The 23,305-nt window shown below is 41.1% G+C and overlaps 1 protein-coding gene across 8 annotated transcripts in view; it reads right to left on the bottom strand.

Annotated features, from left to right (window-relative positions):
- Positions 1-16,828, bottom strand: part of AMBRA1 (autophagy and beclin 1 regulator 1) — a 175,544-nt gene extending 158,716 nt beyond the window's left edge. For 5 of the 8 annotated variants that reach the window (XM_060303259.1, XM_060303266.1, XM_030864561.2 and 2 more), the window contains exon 1: positions 16,626-16,828. The gene's annotated coding sequence lies outside the window, so the exon portion shown is untranslated. Of the gene's footprint in view, positions 1-16,069; positions 16,173-16,416 lie in introns of those variants that run through there. The other 3 variants (XM_060303263.1, XM_060303261.1, XM_060303265.2) reach the window with 3 other exon arrangements.
- Between the last annotated feature and the right edge of the window lie 6,477 nt (positions 16,829-23,305).

The raw sequence follows: 23,305 nt of genomic DNA, 5'->3' as shown, positions 1-23,305 counted from the left end.
CTGAATATGTGCTACACACCTGACAGTGCTAAGCACTTTTCCACACATCTTATTTACTTCTCACAGCAACACTATGAAGATAAGTACTATCATTATCCCCATTTACAAATCACAAAACTGAGGCTTAGAGAGGTTAAATGATTTGTCCATGTGGAGGAGAGATTCAAAATCAAATCAGATGGGACTTCCCTGGCAGTCTAGTGGTTAAGACTTGACCTCCAATGCAGGGGGAGTGGGTTCGATCCCTGGTCAGGGAGTTAAGATCCCACATGCCTCAGGGCCAAAAAACCAAAACATAAAACAGAAGCAATATTGTAACAAATTCAATAAAGACTTAAGAAAAAAGAAAAAATCAGATGCCAAAGTGCATACTCTAACCACTACTCTATATTGTTTCTACAGAACAAGCACTAAACCTCAGATACAGAAAAAAATCCTTTTCGTGTCCTCACACCTAGGTCAAAATTACAAAGAGTTAATTCAGGAGACAGAAAGAGAAGGAATAAATCTGAATGAATCTGAGTCAGAACACAGTGCTGTAACCTTAGGCAAATTCCACAATACCCATGCCTCAACCTCCCTATCTATAAAGGAGTTAACCACACCAGCACTAACCATTACTTGCCTCCAGGTAGGCTGTGAGTGTAATAAATACACAGATCATCAGTTGAAAGAAACAAGGAAAACTACAGCGTTATTATTATTGCCTTGTTGCTAGAGCAAAACACCAGAAATCAACATAAATAAGTTATGTACACCAAGAATGTAGGGTTTGAATATGTACTTTGAAAGGCAATCATATAAGTTGTTTTACCTCTAATTTTTTTCCTTTTTTTTTTTTTTTAATTTAAAAAAGCAATACAGGGACTTCCCTGGTGGTTCAGCGGTAAAGAATTCGTCCTGCAATGCAGGGGATGCGGGTTCGATCTCCAGTCAGTTGGGGAACTAAGATCCCACAGGCCGCAGGGCAACTAAGCCCTCGCGCCAAACTACTGAGCTCGCACACCTCAACGAGATAGCCCACGTGCTGCAAACTACAGAGCCCACGCGCTCTGGTGCCTGCACGCCACAACTACAGAGCCCATGTGCTACAACTAGAGAGAGAAAACCCGCACTCCACAACTAGAGAGAAGCTCTCATGCTGCAACGAAGAGCCCGTGCGCCACAATGACCAAAAAGATCCCACATGTCTTAACGAAGGTCCCGCGTGCCGCAACTAAGACCCAATACAGCCAATCAATCAATCAATCAATCAATAAAGTGGGGTGGGGGGAGCAGTACAGGAATTTCCCTGGCGGTCCAGTGGTTAAGACTCCAAGCTCCGAATGCAGGGGGCACGGGCTCAATCCCTGATTGGGGAACCAAGATCCCACATGTGGCACAGCATAGCCAAAAGAAAAAAGCAACATATACCATACATCATTTATCCCAGAGAACGCATGTTTGCACAAAAAAAGGTACACAAATGTCCACAGCATCTCTATCAGTAATAGTCAAGAACTGGGAAAAAACTCAGATGTTCTTCAATGGGCAAGTGATTAAACAAACTGAAGTATATCCAAACCATGGAATACTACTCAGCAATTAAAAAGAAAGGGGCACGGGGACCTCTCTGGTGTTCCAGCGGTTAAGACTCTGCACTCTCAATGCAGGGGGCCCAGGTTCCATCCCTGGTCAGGGAACTAGATCCTGCATGCTGCAACTAAAGACCGACACAGCCAAATAAATAAATAAGTACATAAATATTAAGAAAGAAAAGAAAGGAGCACTATTCATTCATGCAATTTAGATGACTCTACAGGGAATTACACTGATTGAAAAAGGCCAATCCAAAAGGTTACATGCTGGGAATTCCCTGGCGGTCCAGTGTTTAGCACTCAGCACTTTCACTGCCTGGGCTGGGTTCAATCCTTGGTCGGGGAACTAAGATCGCATAACCAGCAGCGCAGGCAAAAAAAAATTTTCTTTAATTAAGAGGAAAAAAAAAAGTTACACACTATATGATTTTATTCACATAACATTCTTTTTTAAAAAAATTAATTTTATTTTTGGCTGCGTTGGGTCTTCGTTGCTGCATGTGGGCTTTCTCTTGTTGCAGCGAGCGGGGACTACTCTATTGCAGTGCGTGGGCTTCTCACTGTGGTGGCTTCTCTTGTTGCAGAGCACGGGCTCTAGGCACGTGGGCTTCAGTAGTTGTGGCACGTGGCTCAGTAGTTGTGGCTCCCGGGCTCTAGAGCGCAGGCTCAGTCATTGTGGCGCATGGGCTTAGCTGCTCCGCAGCATGTGGGATCTTCCCGGACAAGGGATCGAACCCATGTCCCCTGCAATGGCCGGCAGATTCTTAACTGCTGCACCACCAGGGAAGTCCCACATAACATTCTTGAAATAACAGGTTGCCAGGGACAGATAGGGCCGGGGGAGTGGGAGATGGGCCATCTTCCCCAGGGGGTATCTTCCCTTGATCATCTGCACAAAAACTTTATTGCAACTTTATCCACTGCACTATCAGATCATTATGATTTGGTGCGGGGGGGAGCAGCAGTGGCTATAAAATGGCATCAGGAGAGATCCTGTGGGATGGAAATGTTCTGTATCTTGACTGTGTCAATGGCAATACCCAGGTTGTGACAGTATTCTATGGTTCTGTAAGATGTTACCATTGGGGGAAACTGGGTAAAGGACACACAGGATCTATCTCACTATTATTTCTTACAACTGCACGTAAACCTACAATAACCTGTAAACAAAAAGTTTAATCAGAAATGAAGGCAACACATGCCTCTTGTAACAAGTAAAACAGTAGTCTGTGGTCAATCTCTTTCCCTACCCATTCCATTCCCTCCCTCTTGAGATAACCATGCAAACTCACTGCTCATACAAACAGGCATGCATTTAATACTTTTTGTTTATTGTATCAAAATGGGATCATACATACTACACATTACCCTGCAGCCTATCTTCTTCACCTATCATCACTATATCATAGAGAGCTAAAAAAAAAAAAAAAATTTAAGTGCCAAGTAGGATGGCAGGTATAGAAAATTTTCTGACTGAGGCAAATCTGACAAATGTTTACCGTGCTAATGTGCCATAGCTGAGCCAGGTGCATTCAGTGAGAGCACAATATACAAATAGCATTCTAAAGAGATCTGCAAAAATGCAAGTTCTTCAGCAGCTCTTCGAGGATCCCATCCCCCTCTCTGCCTCCTCCATGGAACCATCCCAGGGGCCCATGGAAGAAGAAATGCTAAATGATTTCTTTTCAGCAGAAAACTGCAAGGGGGGATAATTCTCCCACATACTGAAGCCACAGCAAACAAACTTCCCTGAAAATGTATTCCTCCTTCAAGCAGAAGTGCAAAATATATTGTTGATAACATTTAAGACATCCATTTGTAAAAAAGCAACTACCACAATTAAGCACTTAATGTTTTATGTACTGTATCTCTAGAGCGCCCTCCTACCCCACTACCATTTTACAGACCAAAACCTGGCTTGATGTGAAATTACTTGCCCATGATCAAACAGCCAGCAAGTGGTAAAGCTGGCATTCAAAGGTACAAGTGCTTTTTCCACTTTATCAGGTTTTCCTATAATATCACATGTCAACAGAAGAGATTCAATAAGTGTAATAAGTGTATTTAGGCAGAATCCATTTTCTAAATGTCTGCTGACTTTGATTCAACCTTTTTTTCCATTTAGCATGTCTGGGGGGACTATATTATGTGCCAGGACCTATCATAGGTGACAGTGAAAGAGAGGTAAAAACAACCAAACACAACGCAGAAAAGGCCTCCAACCTCAAAGAGCTTTCAAACTGCAACTGCAATATACTGTAACTATAACTGCCATGTTGATATGTGGCGAGTGTTACCCTCAAGGAAGTACAAAGTGCTGTGGGTTTGAAGAATCCAGCTCTCCTCCCGAAATCAAGTGACATTAGCTTCTTTACAATTGTTCTTAGTTTCAATTCCACTCATATTCTACAAGTCACATATTTCTCTTCGTGATCTCTGGCAAAAGGTCTGCAATGTCCTTCTATACAAAACACTGCCCCAGACATGCTCAATTAGTATGAACAGAAGCTGCCAGCTCAAATCAGCAGAAAGCTCCTTAATGCTGTAATTTTTTGAAATTTTGGCAATGAAAAGAAATTAACCTTTTTGGTGAAATCATGGATGTGCAGAGTTAAAAGTGACTTAGACATCATTTTGAACATAGAGACTTAAAAAGGTAAAAATTCACTTGTCCATTGTTACAAGACTCACTAAGGGCAGCTCTCAGACAAAAGCCCAGGTCTCTCAACTCATTGTATGGAGTTCCTTTCCACTCCTGCTTCTTTCTTTTAAGTCCAATGAAAAACTTAGTGATGTTCAAGTTTTCTCATTTCATAAATGATAGATGCATTCATGAATCATGTGTAGTTTAAAGATGAACTTTATCAAAAACAGACATGCTAAGCATGATGAGATACATATATACAGAGGTAAAGGACTGCCTATCCTTGATAAGGCAGCTTCAGGCATTTGGGAAGGCAATGTTAATACACTAAAAAATTGCCATCATCAACATCATCATCATCTTAGCAATAGCTAGCATTGGGGGGATACGACTATGAGCCAGGCACTCACAGTATTTACATGGTATTTCTTATCCTTACAACAACTCTTGAAAGATAGGTGTTGTATTGTACACTGGTGCACACCAGGTTTGAAGAAGAATCCCCAAATTCCACAGCTACCCAGGGGCTGGGCTAGAATTTAAACTCTAGAGTCCACACTCTTTTCCCACTATCCTATGCTCCCTAGGAACAGAATAACTGCACTGCACATGTGGCTGTGACATCAAGTCACTTCAAACTCTGACATGATTTCCTGATTGGTAGTTATGTAATTAGCCATCTTTTCAATCTTCAGGTTGTCTTAACTAATTTCTTTCATGATTCCACAGTGGTCTTCCATGTTTTCTTCCTTTCCTTTTTTTGTTTTTATAGAAGCAAAACCCTTTTTCCAAATGAAATCTTATGTGAAAACACTAAACTATAAAAGAGATCAAAGATGAGCTGCTCTGGTTTAAGCAGAATGGGAGAACCAAAGCTCTTCCTTACTCTCATGGCCATCCCTTAGGCACCTCGAAAGAACACACTAGCTTAATACAGAAGGCTGCCTTCTCCATCTCAGCTTTGCCACTCACCATCTGTATGAGGACCAGTAGACCTCAAAGCACAATTCTGGTAACAGACCTGAGACCCCTCATGCGGGAACACTTTTTCTTGTTCTTTGCAACAGAGATACCACCATCCACTTCATAGGTTTTGTTATTAACATTACGTGGACAAACAAATATAAACTTCCCAGCAGATGGTTAAGTATTGGAAAGTTGGCTCCCCCCTCTTTTATCCTGCAGAGGTAGCAGTTGTTGCCAATTCAAGAAAGCTCAATAAAATATACTTGATGGTTATCTTCAGTAGCAAAGAAGTAAACAAGCAAATGCTCCCACAGCTCAACTAAAATAAACAAACCTAACAAACCCTTCATTAAAGGTACCAATGGTAATACCCTCTCCCAGCTTAGTTTCCCATAGTTTCCCCGTCAGTCAATGACCCATGGATCTCAAAGCACAATGTTTATAATGGACCTGAGATCCCTTATGAGTTACCATAATGCAGACCGCAAGTGTCAGATGAATGAGTTAATGTTGTTCTGAGCACCTTAAATTTGGCACTTCCTGAGCTGAGCATTTAAATTGGCTACTTAATATTGCATTTAATGAGTATTTTTATGTTCAAGTTCTACAACAGAATCTAATGTTCATTTGCCCATCTTCTGGCTTCTATTTCTCCAGGCATTACAAACCAAAAATATGCTGATGTCATGTGCACCTTCACCCAAGCAACTTTAACCTGGCCCTTCCTAAACTAGTCATTAAGAATCTATTAACCAAAAAAAAAAAAAAATCTATTACCTTAGTCTGTTACTGATAATGTGTTCCCTTTTCTACATGTGTAACAGGAGACTAAATCCATTTTCATAGGAAAGAGGTTCTCAGTCCCAATCTAAGCCCAACCAACAACTATCAAATTATCAACTTTATGGAAACTGCAGGTATTGGCTTTGACCCCCTACAGTTTAGGAAGAATTATAACAATAATACATCATACAGCCATGAAAAGACTCATTTACAATAAAGAACACATCCCTAAGCATTCAACTTGGGAGCCAAGAAGATTCAGAATGCTAATCTATTTTACCAGGAGACCTTGAGCAATTCACCTACTCTCTAATGATTATTTTTTCATAAGGAAAATGAAAATATACTCATTAAAATGCCAGAGATACTGTTTGATTAACCATCAAACAACTATTTCCTGCGGTTACCAGGGACCTCAGGAAGTCGTCTTTGTCATCTCCCTCATTTCTTAACAAGTGCACACCTAAATCATCCTAGAAAGACAGTTACAAAGTCTTTGGGAAAGATATTTCACAACCTTCCTTGGTAACATTCCAGTATCTTGTAGTCAGGAAGTTGTTTCTAATTTGTAATCTATATCTTTTCCGTTGCAAGTAAAACACATTCCGGGCTTCCCTGGTGGTGCAGTGGTTGAGAGTCCGCCTGCCGATGCAGGAGACACAGGATCGTGCCCCAGTCCAGGAAGATCCCACATGCCGCGGAGCGGCTAGGCCCGGCTAGGCCCGTTAGCCATGGCCGCTGAGCCTGCGCGTCCCGAGCCTGTGCTCCGCAACGGGAGAGGCCACAACAGTGAGAGGCCCGCGTACCGCAAAAAAAAAAAAAAAAAAACCACATTCCCTCTTGTCTTCTCCACTATGGAAAGAAACCATCTGCTTAACACCACCTGAACAATATCCCTTCAAGAGACTATAAAATATAGGAAACCTATTTCAAACAGCTTCATGTAAATGCCACATGGCTTTCAGTGGGTCACCTAGATAAAGAACGTGATTAAGAGTCTTAAATTCCCAGTTCCATCACTGACTTGCTCTGAAGAAGATATGAAGTTAAAACCATGCAGATGCTGTACCTCAATTATCCCATCAGTAAAATGCAAATAACAAAATGAGTAAAGGAGAACTCAATTCCTCAAAAAATTAACCACACGAAAAGAGATTCTCAATCCCAATCTAAGCCAACAACTCTCACATCACACACTCTATAGAAACTGCAGATGTTGGCTTTGATGCCTATGGTTTAGGAAAAATCATAACAAATACATTACCATAGGGCTCTGTAATTCCACTCCTAGGTACGTACCCAAAACAACTGAAGCAAGTACATGCACGTGCATGTTTACAGTAGCACTATTCATAATATCCAAAAGGTGGAAACAGTCTAAACAGTTCATTAATGGATGAATGGATAAACAAATTATGGTCTATACATACACAAAAGGTTATATACTAGATGATTCCACTTATATGAAATAGCCAAAATGTATCAATCCATAGAGACAGAATGCAGATTGCTCATTTCCAGAGGCTAGTGGAAGGGGGGAATGAAGAGAAACTGCTCAATTGGAAAGAGAATTTACTTTGGAATGATGGAAATGTTTTGGAACTAGATAGAGGTAGTAGTTGCACAACACTGTGCAAATGCCACTGAACTGCTGTTCACTTTAAAATGGTTAATTTTGTGTTATGTGAATTTTACCTCAATAAATTATTTTAAAAGAAAAAAAAGAATGCTAGGAGAACTAATGGGCACAATAACCATAAAATGCTTACCCTTTCCAGTAAAGTCTAGGCAGAATGGTAGCCAAAATGTTTAATATTACTTCAATATAGTCAATTAGACTTTGAGCAAAGAATATGTAAATGGGAAACAAAATAGAAACCAAAATAAAGTCTAGAGTTATACAGTATCCCATATGGAAACAAGAGCCAATAAATAAGTGAATGAATAAAGGGAAATAAAGTAAATAACCAAGCGTATCAGCTAATTAGCTATAGCAATAATGACCATAGGAAAGCAGTAAGAAAAAGATAAAGGTAACGTATGAACTTTAAAAACCAAAACTGGCGCTTCCCTAGTGGCACAGTGGTTAAGAATCCGCCTGCTAATGCAGGGGACGTGGGTTCGAGCCCTGGTTCAGGAAGTTCCCACATGCCGCGGAGCAACTAAGCCCATGCACCACAACTACTGAGCCCGTGCTCTAGAGCCCGCGAGCCACAACTACTGAAGCCCATGAGCCCAGAGCCTGTGCTCCACAACAAGAGAAGCCACCGCAATGAGAAGCCTGCGCACCGCAACAAAGAGTAGACCCCGCTCGCCGCAACGAGAAAGCCCGTGCAGCAACGAAGACCCAACGCAGCCAAAAGTAAATTAATTAATTAATTTAAAAAAAGAAAGTGCTTGCTCAAAGCAGGTGGTTAATAAATATAATAATAATTTAAAAAATCCAAAACCAGTAATACTAAAATACAAAAGATCCATTAGGTAGGGAGGTGAAAATAGAAAGGCTAATGATAGCAAAGCTAAAAAGCAAAGCTAAAAAGTATACATAAAGCCTTAAACTCCAAGGCCACATATAAAGACCATGAGAATCATTATCTCACCATCTTGAGAATATCCTCGTTCCCTTGCCCCTTTCTGCTTTAATACAACTTTTTCGCAAGACACCAAGGCTAAGCAGGCAAGGACAACAAAATGAAAAGGTACTGTTCCTATGTTCATGGACCTTATCATATTACTTCTTTTTAAAGTCTTACTTCTTATGGGAAGACACACATGGTAATAATCTAAATATACAGACCATCTCCACTTCCTCCCTTTCCACTTCTTAAACGCACTTTAATCTGGCTCTGGCCCTACATTCCTCCAATGCTGTTCTTGCTATGATCATCAGTGATCTCTGTGTTGCTAAATCAAACAAAATACAGGTGATCACTTCCTCCCTGAAACACGCTCTTCTCCCAGTTTCTGAGATTTTCTCTTAAATTCCTTGCAGCTTGGTCCTAAGCGCTCTTCTAACTCCTCGTCTATACATGCCTTTCGTCTGGGTAAACTCATCCATTTTCCTTGACTGTTAACACCTATATACTGGGGCATCCAGATTTATTTCCAGCGCCATTTTTGAGCATTAGCTCAATGACTGCTTACTTGATGGGTCCACGTGTATTATTTCACAGATATCTCACACTTAGCATGACTAAAATTGAGGCTTTCATTCCACTCCCCAACTCAAGTTAAAACCTACCCCTCCTCCAATGTTTCCACCTCAGAAATGGCAACTTCTGAGATGCTGATACTCATGCCAGAAATCTGGGAATCATACCTGATACCTCTCTCTTCCCACATATCCAATCCATCATTAAGTCGTTCTGTCCTAATTCTAAAATACCTACTGAATCTTTCTACTTTCCTCCATCTCCTCTGCCTACAGCCTAATCCAAACCATTGTCATCTTTTGCCTGGACCACTATAAGGCAGCCTAATTATTAGACTTTCCCCACTTCCTCTCTTTCCAAATTTTCCACAATTTCCAATTTTTTCCACCACAGATTTTCAAAAATTTTCACAACGTAGCCAGAATAATTTTTTAAAAATCATATATTAGGTTACAACACTCATTCTTAAAACCTTCAAAGGCTTCTGATTATACCTAGGAAAAAAATCCAAAATCCTTGACACAGTCCTGCCTAAATCTCTATCTTCATCCTATGCCCCCCATTCTTACCCACTGCTCATTGCATTCAAAGCACACCCGTCTTTTTTCAGCTTCTCAAATGTGCCAAGTTCTTTCCCACCCCAAGGTTTTCACACATGCTATTCCTTTTCCTTCCCCGTTCTTCCTTCTAGTCTCTGCTTAAATATCACTTCTTCAGAGAAACCTCCCCCAAAGCTCCAATATAATTCATGTCCCCCTGCTATAATCTTTTTTACTTTTCCATCATAAGAGTTTACATACTTTATAATTATACATTTATCGGTGTATTTTTTTTGTAAATATTTATTTATTTGACTGCATCGGGTCTTAGTTGCAGCACGGGCTCTTCGTTGCGTTGCAGCAGTGGGCTTCTCTCTAGTTGTGGCATGCGGGCTTAGCTGCCCCGTGGCATGTGGGATCTTAGTTCCCCCACCAGGGATGAACCAGCGTCCCCTGCATTGGAAGGCAGATTCTTAACCACTGGACCACCAGGGAAGTCCCTATTGGTGTATTTTTTGTTTCCTGCCTCTCTCTCCTCTGGATCATAATCTCCATAAGGGTATGGACGATGTCTATTTTTTTCACCGTACTCTTGGTATAATGGCAGTAGTTTAGAGAGTTTAGAATTGTTTAAAGTATTGATACTTTAGAATCAGTATAATTTAGGGATTAGGAGCAGGGGAGCCAGGCTGCTTGGATTCAAATCCTGGTTCTGCCACGTACGAGCTCTATGACCTTGGGGAAACTGCTTAACCTCTCTGTACCACCATTTCCACATCTAGAAAATGGGGAGAACAAAAGTACCTACACCATAAGGTTGTTATAAGAATGAAAAGAATCAACAACACAAAGCACTTAGTACAGTACCTGGTGCAAAGCACTTCAATAAGCACTGGCTCTGATCAGCTCTTATTAGGGTATCCTCACCATCTCCCACAGAGGTAAACATTCAATAGACATTTACTGGATGAATGACTGAAAAAACAGACTCTACTATAGTCATTAAATAGGCTTTTTTAAATGACAGGCAGGAGTATTATAGAGATTTGGAGATGAAAACATAAACAGTTAAGGCAAAGACTGAAGAAACCCACAATTTATAATGCATAAAGGGATAACAGTAATAAAAAACTAACTCTGGGACTTCCCTGGTGGCGCAGTGGTTAAGAATCCTCCTGCCAAGGCAGGGGACACGGGATTGAGCCCTGCTCAGGGAAGATCCCACATGCTGTGGAGCAACTAAGCCCATGCACCACAACTACTGACCCTGCGCTGTAGAGCCTGCGAGCCACAACTACTAAGCCCACGCACCTAGAGCCGGTGCTCCACAACAAGAGAAGCCACCGCAATGAGAAGCCCGCGCACCACAACGAAGAGTAGCCCCCGCTCGCCGCAACTAGAGAAAGCCCGCACACAGCAACGAAGACCCAACGCAGCCAAAAATAAAATTAACTAAAAAACAAACAGAAAAACTAACTCTACTGGATGCTCAGTCTTTACCACTAAGCAAAAAATATGTTCACTCTTCCAGATGTTTACCCAAGGTGATTTGGTTGCTTTGACTTTTCCCTAAATATCACCCTTATCCAAAACTTTAATCACTTTCTTCAAAATCCTTCCAGCACCAAGCACAGTTCAGATAGATGGTAAAATTCAGATACTATCATTTTCTATCTGTTTTGCAAAGAAATGTTCTTCTGTTCCTAAAATAGCTCTAGACTGTTTTGCTACATATATTACAAAATCCTCAAAGTTTTGCCCTCAATCTAATATCTGGAACTCTTTCAGACACTGTTGCTTTGGAGGTTTTCTCTTTCCCAGTAAAGACTCATCCTCTCACTATAAGTTGAAGGACATTGAGGGGAAGGAGGGACAAATATGCTGCTTTAACTTCCTATTCCTTATTCAAGCTTTCTCAAAAGACCCTAAACTTCAATCTAAGCATCACTATTATCCGTTCTGCTTTTGAAGAACATATAATCTTTAGCTTATTATAACAATATTGAAAATGATAACAGCTGGCATATATAGTGCTATGTGCTATTCTAAACACTTTACATATGTCAACTCATTTAATTCTCACAACAAACCATATGATATTCTACAGATGAGGAGAGGCACAGAGAGGTTAATTAACTTGCCCAAGTCACAGAGCTAGTTAAGTACTGGCACGGTGATTTGGACCCAGACTGCCTGGCTCCAGAGTCAGGACCACTATGCTATTATTTCAAGAGTTTGGCAGGACATATTTTTTTGCCTTGTTTTCACAGGTCAGCTAGACAGAAATACTCCAATTCTCGCCCCAAATCAAACATGCATATTAATCCTCTCCAATTCAGCAAAATTTCAGATGTTTCATTATATCATAGGCATATATACCTGAAATAAAGTAATTGTGGTTCATGGGAGATCTATGTTCTATCCTGGGAAGCAGAAATAAACAAATGATGAAATCATGAAATGTGAAATTTGCCTCAGTGAATCCTACAGATAGATATATAATTCCAGTAAGTAGTAGGAAAAAATGTTTGCAAAACACTTTTAATTTCTTGCAGGAAAAGTACCAAACAAGATTGTAGGTGTTATTATATACACACCCAACAGCAACCTACATTTTCCCTCTCTCAATTTCATGACAATTCTCCTAAGTCTCTCCTTTTATATGAAGCAAAATACCTCAGCTTATTCCCTGCTACAAACACCTGAAGGCATGTATCCAGTTTTCAAATTCATTCAACTCAACTTCCAAAGAACAGTGTTTTTTGGAAAAAATTAATAAATGAAAACTAACACATAAGAAGTAAAAAATTAAACTCATTAGTCAAGCATGCTGGATATTCATTAAGTCATAGTTATCCTTTACTATGCCAAATCCAGTGTCATCATACATTAAGTAACAGACAAATATTTTATGTAGCAATCTTAAATGAAGACTTCCATTGCAATGGCAACAGGGGAACATTAATTTACTGAATCATGGTATGTTTCCAACTTTTTAGGGGGCTTAAGGATGCCATGGCTGAAGACCCCAATCCCCGTGAACACCCAGTGCCTTCCTCACTCCTTCATCTCTCTCATCTCTCTCTGTGTCTGCCCTTGTTTGTTTCCTTAATAGCACAGCCTAAATTTCAATCTTTATCAGATACCTGGTCAACTCTGCTCCCCACTGGAATTATCTCCATAAGGGCAGGAACACTCATGTCTACTTTTGTATCCCAGCATCTAATGAGACTTCCATAAATATTTGGTAGATGAACAAAAGTCTGAAAAGGTAAGGGTTGAAACATACAGTCACAATCAAGGAATAGATCCAAAAGGTCTGACTGGAATATTTTATACCTCAGGAAAAAACGCAGTGCAACAATACTCAATAAATAAAGGAAAAAATTTAGATGAAGTGAAGATTATCAACTCTAAGAGCGAAGGAAGAGACAGAGAACAAGTTAGAAAAGACTACACTAATCTATAAACAAGCCAGGACTAACTGGAATAGAGGGAGTAACATGCAGCACCTAAAACTTCTTTCACTAGCACTTCCAAGGACTTACTCCTTTCCACAAACATGTAGTAAGCTTCTCCAATGCATTTAATGTTTGTCACCTCTATCCTCCATGACTGTCAGGCATAATGCTGCCTTCAAAGAAGCAAGCTGTCCAAGAACCCAGATGACATCTGTTCATTGTTGCTGTAAGACAGCATATAAGTCAACATTTGAAGAGCACTTTATCTTTTCAAAGCAGCTTCATGTATTTTTTTTCTCAACAGAAGTATTACGATAGAAGTACTATCTTTCCCATTCTTTAAATACAGACACATAAAAGCACTCAAAGCCTTGAATTTGAATCCCAGCTCTGCTACATACTTGCTGTGTGATCTTGGACAAATTATTTACTTTCTGTGAGTTCAGTATCCACGGGAAAATTAATATCTACCTTAAGGGACTGTTATGAGCATTCAGTGAGATTAACACCTGCAAAGAACACCACACAGTAAATGCTCAATAAAGGACAGTAACCTTCCCTATGGCCTCCTTAAATAGTTTGTACAAGATTTCTCAGCTAGTAAGTTGGTAAACCTAGGACTTAAACCCAGGCCTGATTCCTTAATCTGTTTTCTTCTAGCCACATCACTTTGGCAGACTGCCACATATTACTGAGCTTATAAATATATTCTGACAATAAGCGATCACAACATTTTTATCTATCAGCAACTAATTTTAGCTTTGAGAAAAAGGGACCAAAAAAAACGATCTAATTAACTTGGGGGCAGAAGGGGTTCGAAAATATAAAATATAAATTACCCCCAAACCGTAGTACAGTTGTACCATAGCACTTCCGTACAAACAAAAATTATGACAAGAAACAGAAAGTTCTCTCTGGGTTTATGAGGAACAACTGGAGAAAGAAACGACCATGACTATGATTAAAGGAACTTAAGGGTATTTTTTTTTGGTAAACCAAACCACTGGGCAAAAAAAGATTTGCATCCCATTCCAAAGTAACTCTATCAGGGATGAGAAGTATCTTTAAAAAAGAGACCTCAGTGTGCTAACAACAAACTTTTTCTCCAATTCCTTTAAGAGTGAGATAAATTGTCAACATAAACTGTCAACATAAACGTTCATGAAGATCCTTGAAGACCATAAATGTTTGTTCTGGATTCAGTGTTAATAAGCAGCATAAAGGAGCATGATCAAAAGAATAAAAGTTTCATAAGTATCCTAACACAAGCCGAAAATATTTTGAAAATTATACAGTATAAAAATAAGTTATTACTCTGTTAATAAAAATAACCGATTCTTTTCAAAGTGATATACATAACTAATCTTTTTCAAGTGCTATACATAACTCCTTCTAGGACAAGTTCTAGAAGACATTCGAAGTTCACATCTTTAACAATCCCCAAGAGAAGAGAAGACAGAATAATTCAGTCACATCCTGAATTTGTAAATTCTGAAAAGAAATGCCAGGAGAGAGCTTGATCTGACTTTGAAAGAACACAAGATTTAACCAAGAAGGGTAAGAGTTGAGTGAATTTCTATCACAAAGCAGGGGAGAAGCTGATAAGAAGCTCTACCCCTCCCCACCAGCACAACCAGATTTCTTGTCCTCCTCAATTCAACTTAAACCTCTGCTAATTATTTTCTACGGAAGCATAACAAAATGTTCCTAACATTTCTTCCTGACACTCAAAGCAAATTCTATTTATTATTTAGCATTCATTAGTAGCCACTGAGATACTACACTAACTCTAAATTCTACGCAGAACCTATCAATCTCCAGAGGGTAATGTCCTTTCCTTCTCTAAATTTTTTCCTCTGATATAAATTCTCTTCTACCATAAAAACTTTTCCAGAGAACACACATTCTTAGCCTAACTTCCCGATCTAGATTCTCCATAAAGATAGTCTCAGGACTCTTCATGAATCCCTTTCTGGGGGCACTAAGGTCCTGGTAACTAGGAAATCACTCATGATCAAGGGCCCTTCATTTAAATCCTGCTGACCTCACCAAAATAATAATATAACAATAATAATAATAAGGAACAATAATCCTTCCAAAACTCATATGAGAAGTCTAAATCTGTTAAAGAACATAAACTTGTATAGTTTCCATCCAAGGACTACAAATTTAGTCTCTTCTCCCTTAAGAAAGCCTATCTCCTACTGATTCTACAGATGTATTGTGGAAATACTTATTCAACTTAGAATGACCTCTAGGTTATTTTCTTCAACAAAGATATTACACAAATTAGAATCATGACACTGAATCCAATGAAAATAAAACGAGTAAGAACATGTAGTCTCCAAAATTTCCAAGCTGGGAGAGAAAAGGAAAACATAATGGAGTACCCAGAATGCTAACTTTCCATTTAAATATCTCAATATTTGAATGATTCCTACACACAGGCTTTTTAACTCTAGTATATGCAGTAATTAAGCCACTAAGCAAATACAAAACTGGTCCGAACGAGACTCCTTGGGTTTTATTCGGATTCTTCCTAGAAAGCACTCTCTGAGGATAAATGTCTGACTTCAAAATCTTGACCATCCTCTGCAGGACGTTAACCACTTAACACCACAGTTGAAAGACTTCCAAAGAGAAGCAGGCTGAGGGGAAGAAGGAGAAATAAGTATCAACCAGAAAGCAAAACAGACAGCAAACAAAATTTTCTACCAAGAAACAAAGAAATTGTTTCTTTCTACTCTCGCTAAAATGATACAGACTTTCAAAAGCAAACCAGCCAAAGATCGCGTGGTGCCTTTACTTCTGCAATCCCCAGTGACGGACTCTATATTCCTAGGAAGGAGGGATCACAGACAATCAAACGGCAAATCACTATGTGGATAAAATGACTGGTAAAGTGGGGGGGGGGAATTGAACTGGTAAACAACAAAAAATGACTTACGGTGCATTTAAAGATCTGTCAGGGCTACGGGGAAAAGTCACGTACTAGATCAGCCTCAGTTTCCCTACCCAAAAAAGGCGAGAACATGACACTTCGCTCAGAGGAGCCAGAGGGCCCTGTTCCATAAGCCTCCACCTATTCAAAGGCCCCTTCAAAGGCCGGAATCAGAAAGTGTCCCCAGTGCAACTGAGTCATGACACTCGGAGGCTTTGGGGGGTGGAGAGGGAGGAAGAGAGGAGAGCCAAAGCGCGCAAAGCTCTATCCGTTCCTGGAAAGCGACTTTCCCCACACACTGGGGGTACCGACACCCGCCCCAGAGCCAACATCCCCTCCCTACCGAACCGCACCGGGCAGCCCCACCATCTCTGCGTCCTTCCGGCTTCTCCCTCAGTTTCCCGCCGCCTCACCGACCGCGCCCCCGAATTCAGCCGGGTAGTTCCTCCTCTGGCCGTGTCTCCGCTGCCGACCCGCCGCCCACCCGCCGGCGCCAAGGTCTTCTCAACCCGGCGGCGGAAGGATGCCGGGCCGGGCCTCCCAGGCTCCTCCCGTGGCCTACCTGAAAGGCGGGAGGGGGCTCAGTTTGCAGCCCAGCGAGTGGACTGAGCCACAGACTAGAAGAAGAGACAAGGAGGAAGCAAGGGGTCCGCTCTACCGACCAGCGGGAGAAAGCAGCCTGAGCGCGGGGCCTCACGGATAAGTCAGCCTTCCACCCGGCGCCGCCACCGCTCGGAAGACATCAAGCAAGAAGACGGCGCAAAAGATCACCGAATACACGAACGCCCAGACATCAAAGGAGGAGCGCCCAGGCAATCGTTCAAGGAACTAGAGTCGAGCGTCGAAAAACAGCTTCGCTCCAACTCAAGGTCCGGCTCCTGTCCAAGGCATAAATAAACAAACCCAGATCATAAGCCACGGAGTAAAGCAGACTGGGCTTCTGCCATTTTCTGTGTCAGCTGCCTGCTGTCTAAATTGTTTAGAGAACCGAATTTTTCTTGAGAGTGTTGAAGATCAAGTCATAGTGTAATAACACGTTATCTAACTATAGTTCAGCGACTACCTTATGGACTCTCAACACTATCCCAACTGAGCAAATTTGACCTTAGTTTCCTCATGAAACAGGTGAATGAAAAAGATGATAGATTGATTGATTGTTAGATAGAGGTATGACAGAGAGAATGAGAGAATCCAGACTGAGGAACAGAGTGAATAATCTCTATTAAAGCTCCAATTTAGCTCCCATAAGCATAGCAGAGAGAAACTGGAAAATTCAGGGTTCTGTAGTCTGATCTTAAGACAGGAAAAAAATAATAATAATAATACACGTACTGCTTTTCTCTTTTATTTTATTCCAAAGACCTGGAACCACAGGTGTGCTTCTTACATAATAACAAAGTCTCTTTGGGTTCTGAACTTAACGAAGTGTGTTTACATTTTTATCATCACAATAGCCTTTTTCTGAAGTCTCTTAGTAGACAGACTAATATGGTCAGCACAAACATGGATTAATATGTTCATCCCAGGCACAATTTAGTAAATCATATAGATCACTACAATATGGGTTACCAACTGTGAGCAATAATAGTTTACCTTACCTCCTTCGAAGGAGGGAGGAGACTTGGAGAGTAAAGGTGTAAAAAGAAAAGATAGTCCCAGCCCTTAAAGAGCATATAATCTAATCAAAGTGAAAGCCCACATTCTTAAAACATTAGCTTTATTTACAATTTATTGTATTTTTTTTTTTTTTTTTTTCAGTACGCCGGCCTCTCACTGTTGTGGCCTCTCCCGTTGCGGAGCACAGGCTCCGGACTCGCAGGCCCAGCGGCCATGGCTCACGGGCCCAGCTGCTCCGCGGCATGTGGCATCCTCCCGGACCGGGCACAAACCCGTGCCCCCTGCATCGGCAGGCGGACTCTCAACCACTGCACCACCAGGGAAGCCCCTGTAATTTTTTTTTAATCCTTTAAATTCATGAAAATATTTAAGGAACAACTCATATGCATAAAATGCAGGATAAGACCAGCATCCATAATATGAGGACAAAACGCTTTATTATCGCTTTTTTAAAATAATTAATTAATTTATTTATTTTTGGCTGCTTTGGGTCTTCATTGCTGTGCACGGGCTTTCTCTAGCTGCAGAGAGTGGGGCTACTCTTCGTCCTGGTGCACGGGCTTCTCATTGTGGTGGCTTCTCTTGTTGCAGAGCACAGGCTCTAGGTGTGCAGTCTTCCATAGTTGCAGCACATGGGCTCAGTAGTTGTGGCTCACAGGCTCTAGAGCACAGGCTCAGTAGTTGTGGCGCATGGGCTTAGTTACTCTGCGGTATGTGGCATCTTCCCGGACCAGGGCTTGAACCCATGTCCCCTGCATTGGCAGGCCCATTCTTAACCACTGCACCACCAGGGAAGTCCCTTGTCTATCACTGTTTTAGAGGACTTTTCAAATGAGTAAACATTATAGCAACATTTATAAAAGCTTAAAAAGAAAGAATTTAACAATCTGCATCCAAAACACAAACTTTTAATTTGTTCATGTTCTCATGAAGTCCTTGGAAATATTCTACATAATTTTTCATTTTATTTTATTTTTTTATTTAATTTTTTGGCCGTGCCGTGTGGCTTGTGGGATCTTAGTTCCCCAACCAGGGATTGAACCCGGGTCACAACAGTGAAAGCACCACGTCCTAACCACTGCACTGCCAGGGAATTCCTCTACATAATTTTTAAAGTTTAATTTAAGCAGAGATACAATAGTGTTATTTTTTTGCATTATATAATTTCCCTATTAAAGTCTTTAATAGTTGTTATTTTAAACAATTGCACAATATTCCATTGAGAGGATTTACTGAACATGCTTCCCATTTTGAATATGTATCTTGCTTCCAAACATTTTCTGTGTAACAGGTATTGCAGCTCCCGGAAAGAGGCAGTTATAACCTTATTATTAATGATTAGGATCTACTGCACAGGACTTCCCTGGTGGCACAGTGGTTAAGAATCCACCTGTCAACGCAAGGGACATGGGTTCAAGCCCTGGTCTGGGAAGATCCCACATGCCACAGAGCAACTAAGCCCGTGCACCACGACTACTGAGCCCACACTCTAGAGCCCGCAAGCCACAACTACTGAAGCCCGCGTGCCTAGAGCCCATGCTCCGCAACAAGGGAAGCCACCGCAATGAGAAGCCCACGCACCACAAAGAAGAGTCGGCCCCACTCGCCGCAACTAGAGACAACCCACAGGCAGCAACGAAGACCCAATGCAGCCAAAAATAAATGAAATTATTTATTTATTAAAAAAAAGAGAAGCTACTGCACATAAACAAAAAGAGTAAGGAAACAAGGGGCTTCCCTGGTGGCGCAATGGTTAAGAATCTGCCTGCCAATGCAGGGGACATGGGTTTGAGACCTGGTCCGGGATAGATCCCACATGCCGCGGAGCAACTAAGCCCGTGTGCCGCAACTACTGAGCCTGCGCTCTAGAGCCTGTGAGCCACAACGATTGAGCCCACGTGCCACAACTACGGACGCCCCCGCACACCTAGAGCCTGCGCTCTGCAACAAGAGAAGCCACCACAATGAGAAGCCCACACACCACAACAAAGAGTAGCCCCCACTCGCTGCAACTAGAGAAAGCCTGCATGCAGCAACAAAGACCCAACGCAGCCAAAAATTAAGTAATTAATTTTTTTAAAAAAGAGTAAGGAATCAAGGCAGAGGTTTATTTCTCTGTCATATAAAAGAAATCTAGGGTAAGGTGTGGCCATTCAGCATCAGGGACCAGGCTTCTATCTTGTTGCTGTGACATGTTCAATAAGTGTTTTTTTGTCTTAGATCCAAGACAGCTGCTCAAGCTCTAGCCATCATGTCTACATTCCAACCAGCAGGAAGCTGAAAGAGGAAAGGCATGTCTCCTAGCCATAAGGACACATCTTGAAAATAGCACAGGACATTTCCACTTACATTCCACTGGCCAGAATTTAGTCACATAGCCACACCTAACTAGGAATTTGTCTTTATCCTGGGAAGCCATGTACCCATGAAAAGTCAGGGGCAAGTGGATTCTAGGAGATGACTAAATAAGCAGTCTGCCAAATTCCTAGAGCCAGCTGAGTAGCAGGCAAATAGACTTTGCTTTACTGTTTCCCAGGGCTGAGTTTCTACTTCTAGAATACACGCTTTAGGGAAGCTTCCTTCTTGGGGAGGCTTGTGGGGCTTAATTTCTAAAGCTACAGCCCTCACTCAAACTTGACCCATACAATGACTTTATTTTGAAACCTTGATTTCAGTGAGGAAAACTAAACAAACTACTTTCGAGGCTATAAGAAGTTTTCAGTTTTTCAAATCTGGAGACATTTATGTTTGGAAAAACACCTGAAGGTTATGCAAATATAAACCTAAAATCAACATCTGAAAATGGAGATGTTTGAGAAACTGAGGCTAGACTGCTCTGTGAAACCATGCAAAAGATGGTTTATTCTGCAGACAGAGTTGCATCTTTACAGATAAGTTTCATTAGAGAAACTGTTTCAAGTGTGACAGTAAACTCCTATTTGTTCTTATCAAGTCTATTTGGACAGAAGAGTAGATCACAAAAGATCAGGGGTTGAAACCCTCAAACACACACAAATCTTTTTACACTGGAGGAAGACCTGAGAAAAAGAAACCAGGTGGGCAGAAGGAAAGATCATCTTGGGATGTAACACAGAAGCCTACACCTTGGTGTTAAAAACTCAATAACTCATTATTATGCTGATTGCTGATTATTGTATTCTGATAGGATTCTTCTAGAGGAGTCACCCCCCTTTAAGGTAAGAGGATGCTTCCCCTGAAGTAGGGTGACCAACTGTCCCAGATTGCTAAGGACTAAAGGGTTTCCCAGGACACAGCACTTTCCGTGCTAAAACTGCGACAATTGAGGGCAAACCGGGAGAGTTAGTCACCCTAAGAATAAATATAGCCACTGTCAATCACGTAGAAAGAATATGGAAAGACTAAACCAGGGGACTTCCCTGGTGGTACAACGGTTAAGAATCCGCCTGCCAATGCAGGGGACACGGGTTTGAGCCCTGGTCTGGGAAGATTCCACATGCCGTAGAGCAACTAAGCCCGTGTGCCACAACTACTGAGCCTGCGCTCTAGAGCCTGTGAGCCACAGCTACTGAGCCCGTGTGCCACAACTACTGAAGCCTGCGCGCCTAGAGCCCATGCTCCATAAGAGAAGCCACCACAGTGAGAAGCCCGCGCACCACGACGAAGAGTAGCCCCCGCTCACCACAACTAGGGAAAGTCTGAACACAGCAACGAAGACCCAAAGCAGCCAAAAATAAAAATATATTAATTAATTAATTAATTTTTTAAAAATGACTAAACCAGTAATGAGGATTGGGACTTACTGACCTGGGGGAATTGCCTGTGATAAAGGGTGAAGGGAGGGGAAAGGAGAGAATGGGAGGAGACTGTTCCTTATCTTGCTCTGGGCTCTGAGAAACCTACGACATTGGGTGGTAGGAATCAGGCCTGAACCTAAGATGAGATTCTGTAGCAGTACCATGAGTCATCTTATTACGAAGTCCAGGAAGAGGAGTTAGGCCTTGAGCAGCCAAAATGATGAGCCGCTTGTAGGTTTTGCGTTGCAATTCTATTGCTCTTTGGTAGTCTGCTCTCATGGCACTGTGGGATAATGTACACACTTTGGGTTTGACGGTAAAGGTAGAAGCTGTGTAGTGATGTAGGAGCAGCCCAGGGAAGAGGAGAGATCCCAGAACAGCAGGTAACCATTCACAGAACCATAACAGGCTTTTCCTTCTCTGGAATTATTTATATAGGATAAATTTCTAGTGGTGGAATTTATCAATGGATTGAAATGTATGAACATTTTAAGACTCTAGAATGGCATGGAAATCAGCCCTTCTATAAAGACAGCTGTATATGTAAGGGTTAGAAAAAGTCTCAACAGACTGAAACTGAATGTTTTGCTGGGCAAACATGGAGACTCCTTTCCAAAAGACTTTTTGAAGTTTACCAGCCTGTGATTTCAAGGTCTACTTTTCTTGTTCTTGTTTAATATCAAGAGATCTCATACCTCCTATTTGATTATCACGAAGTAGGGTCTTAGATGGTAGTCACATTAAAAAAAGAAAAGCCTGTGAATTTTATGTGGTTAGGTTCCTGGGGTGTCTCCAGCCTTCAACTAGTATTTTTTCTTCCTTCCTGCATTGCCATTTTAACTTAATTCTGAGTCCATTATCTCTTATACCCACAATTTTGTAAAATCTGGGTGGGATCTAGGGAGCAAAAGGGACCTGAGGATATATGCATGCACAGTGGTTAAAACTCCAATTTCTTATTTTCTTGATCTCTTCTTAACTTCCCCTACACTGTCAGGGAAATCAACTGTTAAGCTCAGTTCTTGAGTTACCAGTTTATTATTTCAGGTAGGGATACAATTGTAGTATGTCTATTATCTATATAGCCTCTATTTTATTCCTCCCTATCTCTTATACTTTTTCATATATGATCCCATTAAAATTGTGTCGTGTTTCTTTGTCCCTAAATTAGATTAACTTGCTATAGATCCTTTACAGTCCAAGAAAGGAGCTCCATCTCTGTTTAGTTCATTTTAAACTAAGAATATGTTTATGGTCCCTCTTTTGTATAATTTGGAATTAGTAAACCACTGATAACCCAATATTGTAGTTTTCCCTTAATATATCCTGGGACTTTTGCTGTCTTGGAACAGCTAAGGGCAAATCTGGAGAACTTCTATGCTGGCCAGATGGAATCATCTACGGGAAGATGAGGCTTATATAAGACAGGTGAAATCCTTGACTTTGTCCCAAAGCTATACCAGGAAGATACTATAAATCCACAATAAGGACCTCAAGAGAAGACTTCTCAGGCACCTATAAAAAGCCCCTATAAGCAAACCCTTGGCAATTTGGAAATACAGATCGTGATCCCTCCCCTAGGTCATTCTGAGGAAAGTAACTGGACTGAAAAAAAATCCTGGCCTATAAAAATCCAGGTCGAAAGGAGATTAAAGGAATAGATTTTAACAGTTACTCTGTGGAATTATTAGGAAATAAAATGCTCCCAGGGAAAAACACTTCCAGCCAATGTTCAGTCTGTTCAGCACTTAGAAATTATCTTTGGTGTGCAAGTAATAGGCTTGAAATTGCTAATGAATTCTCCCCCAGACTGCCCCTCCCACTGAGGCTTCATGTCACCATCTAATGA

This window comes from Globicephala melas, chromosome 8 (genome assembly GCF_963455315.2).
Source record: "Globicephala melas chromosome 8, mGloMel1.2, whole genome shotgun sequence".
Classification (NCBI taxonomy): Eukaryota; Metazoa; Chordata; class Mammalia; order Artiodactyla; family Delphinidae; genus Globicephala; species Globicephala melas.
Note: the sequence above shows the minus strand (reverse complement) of the source record. Positions and strands in the feature narration are given on the sequence as shown.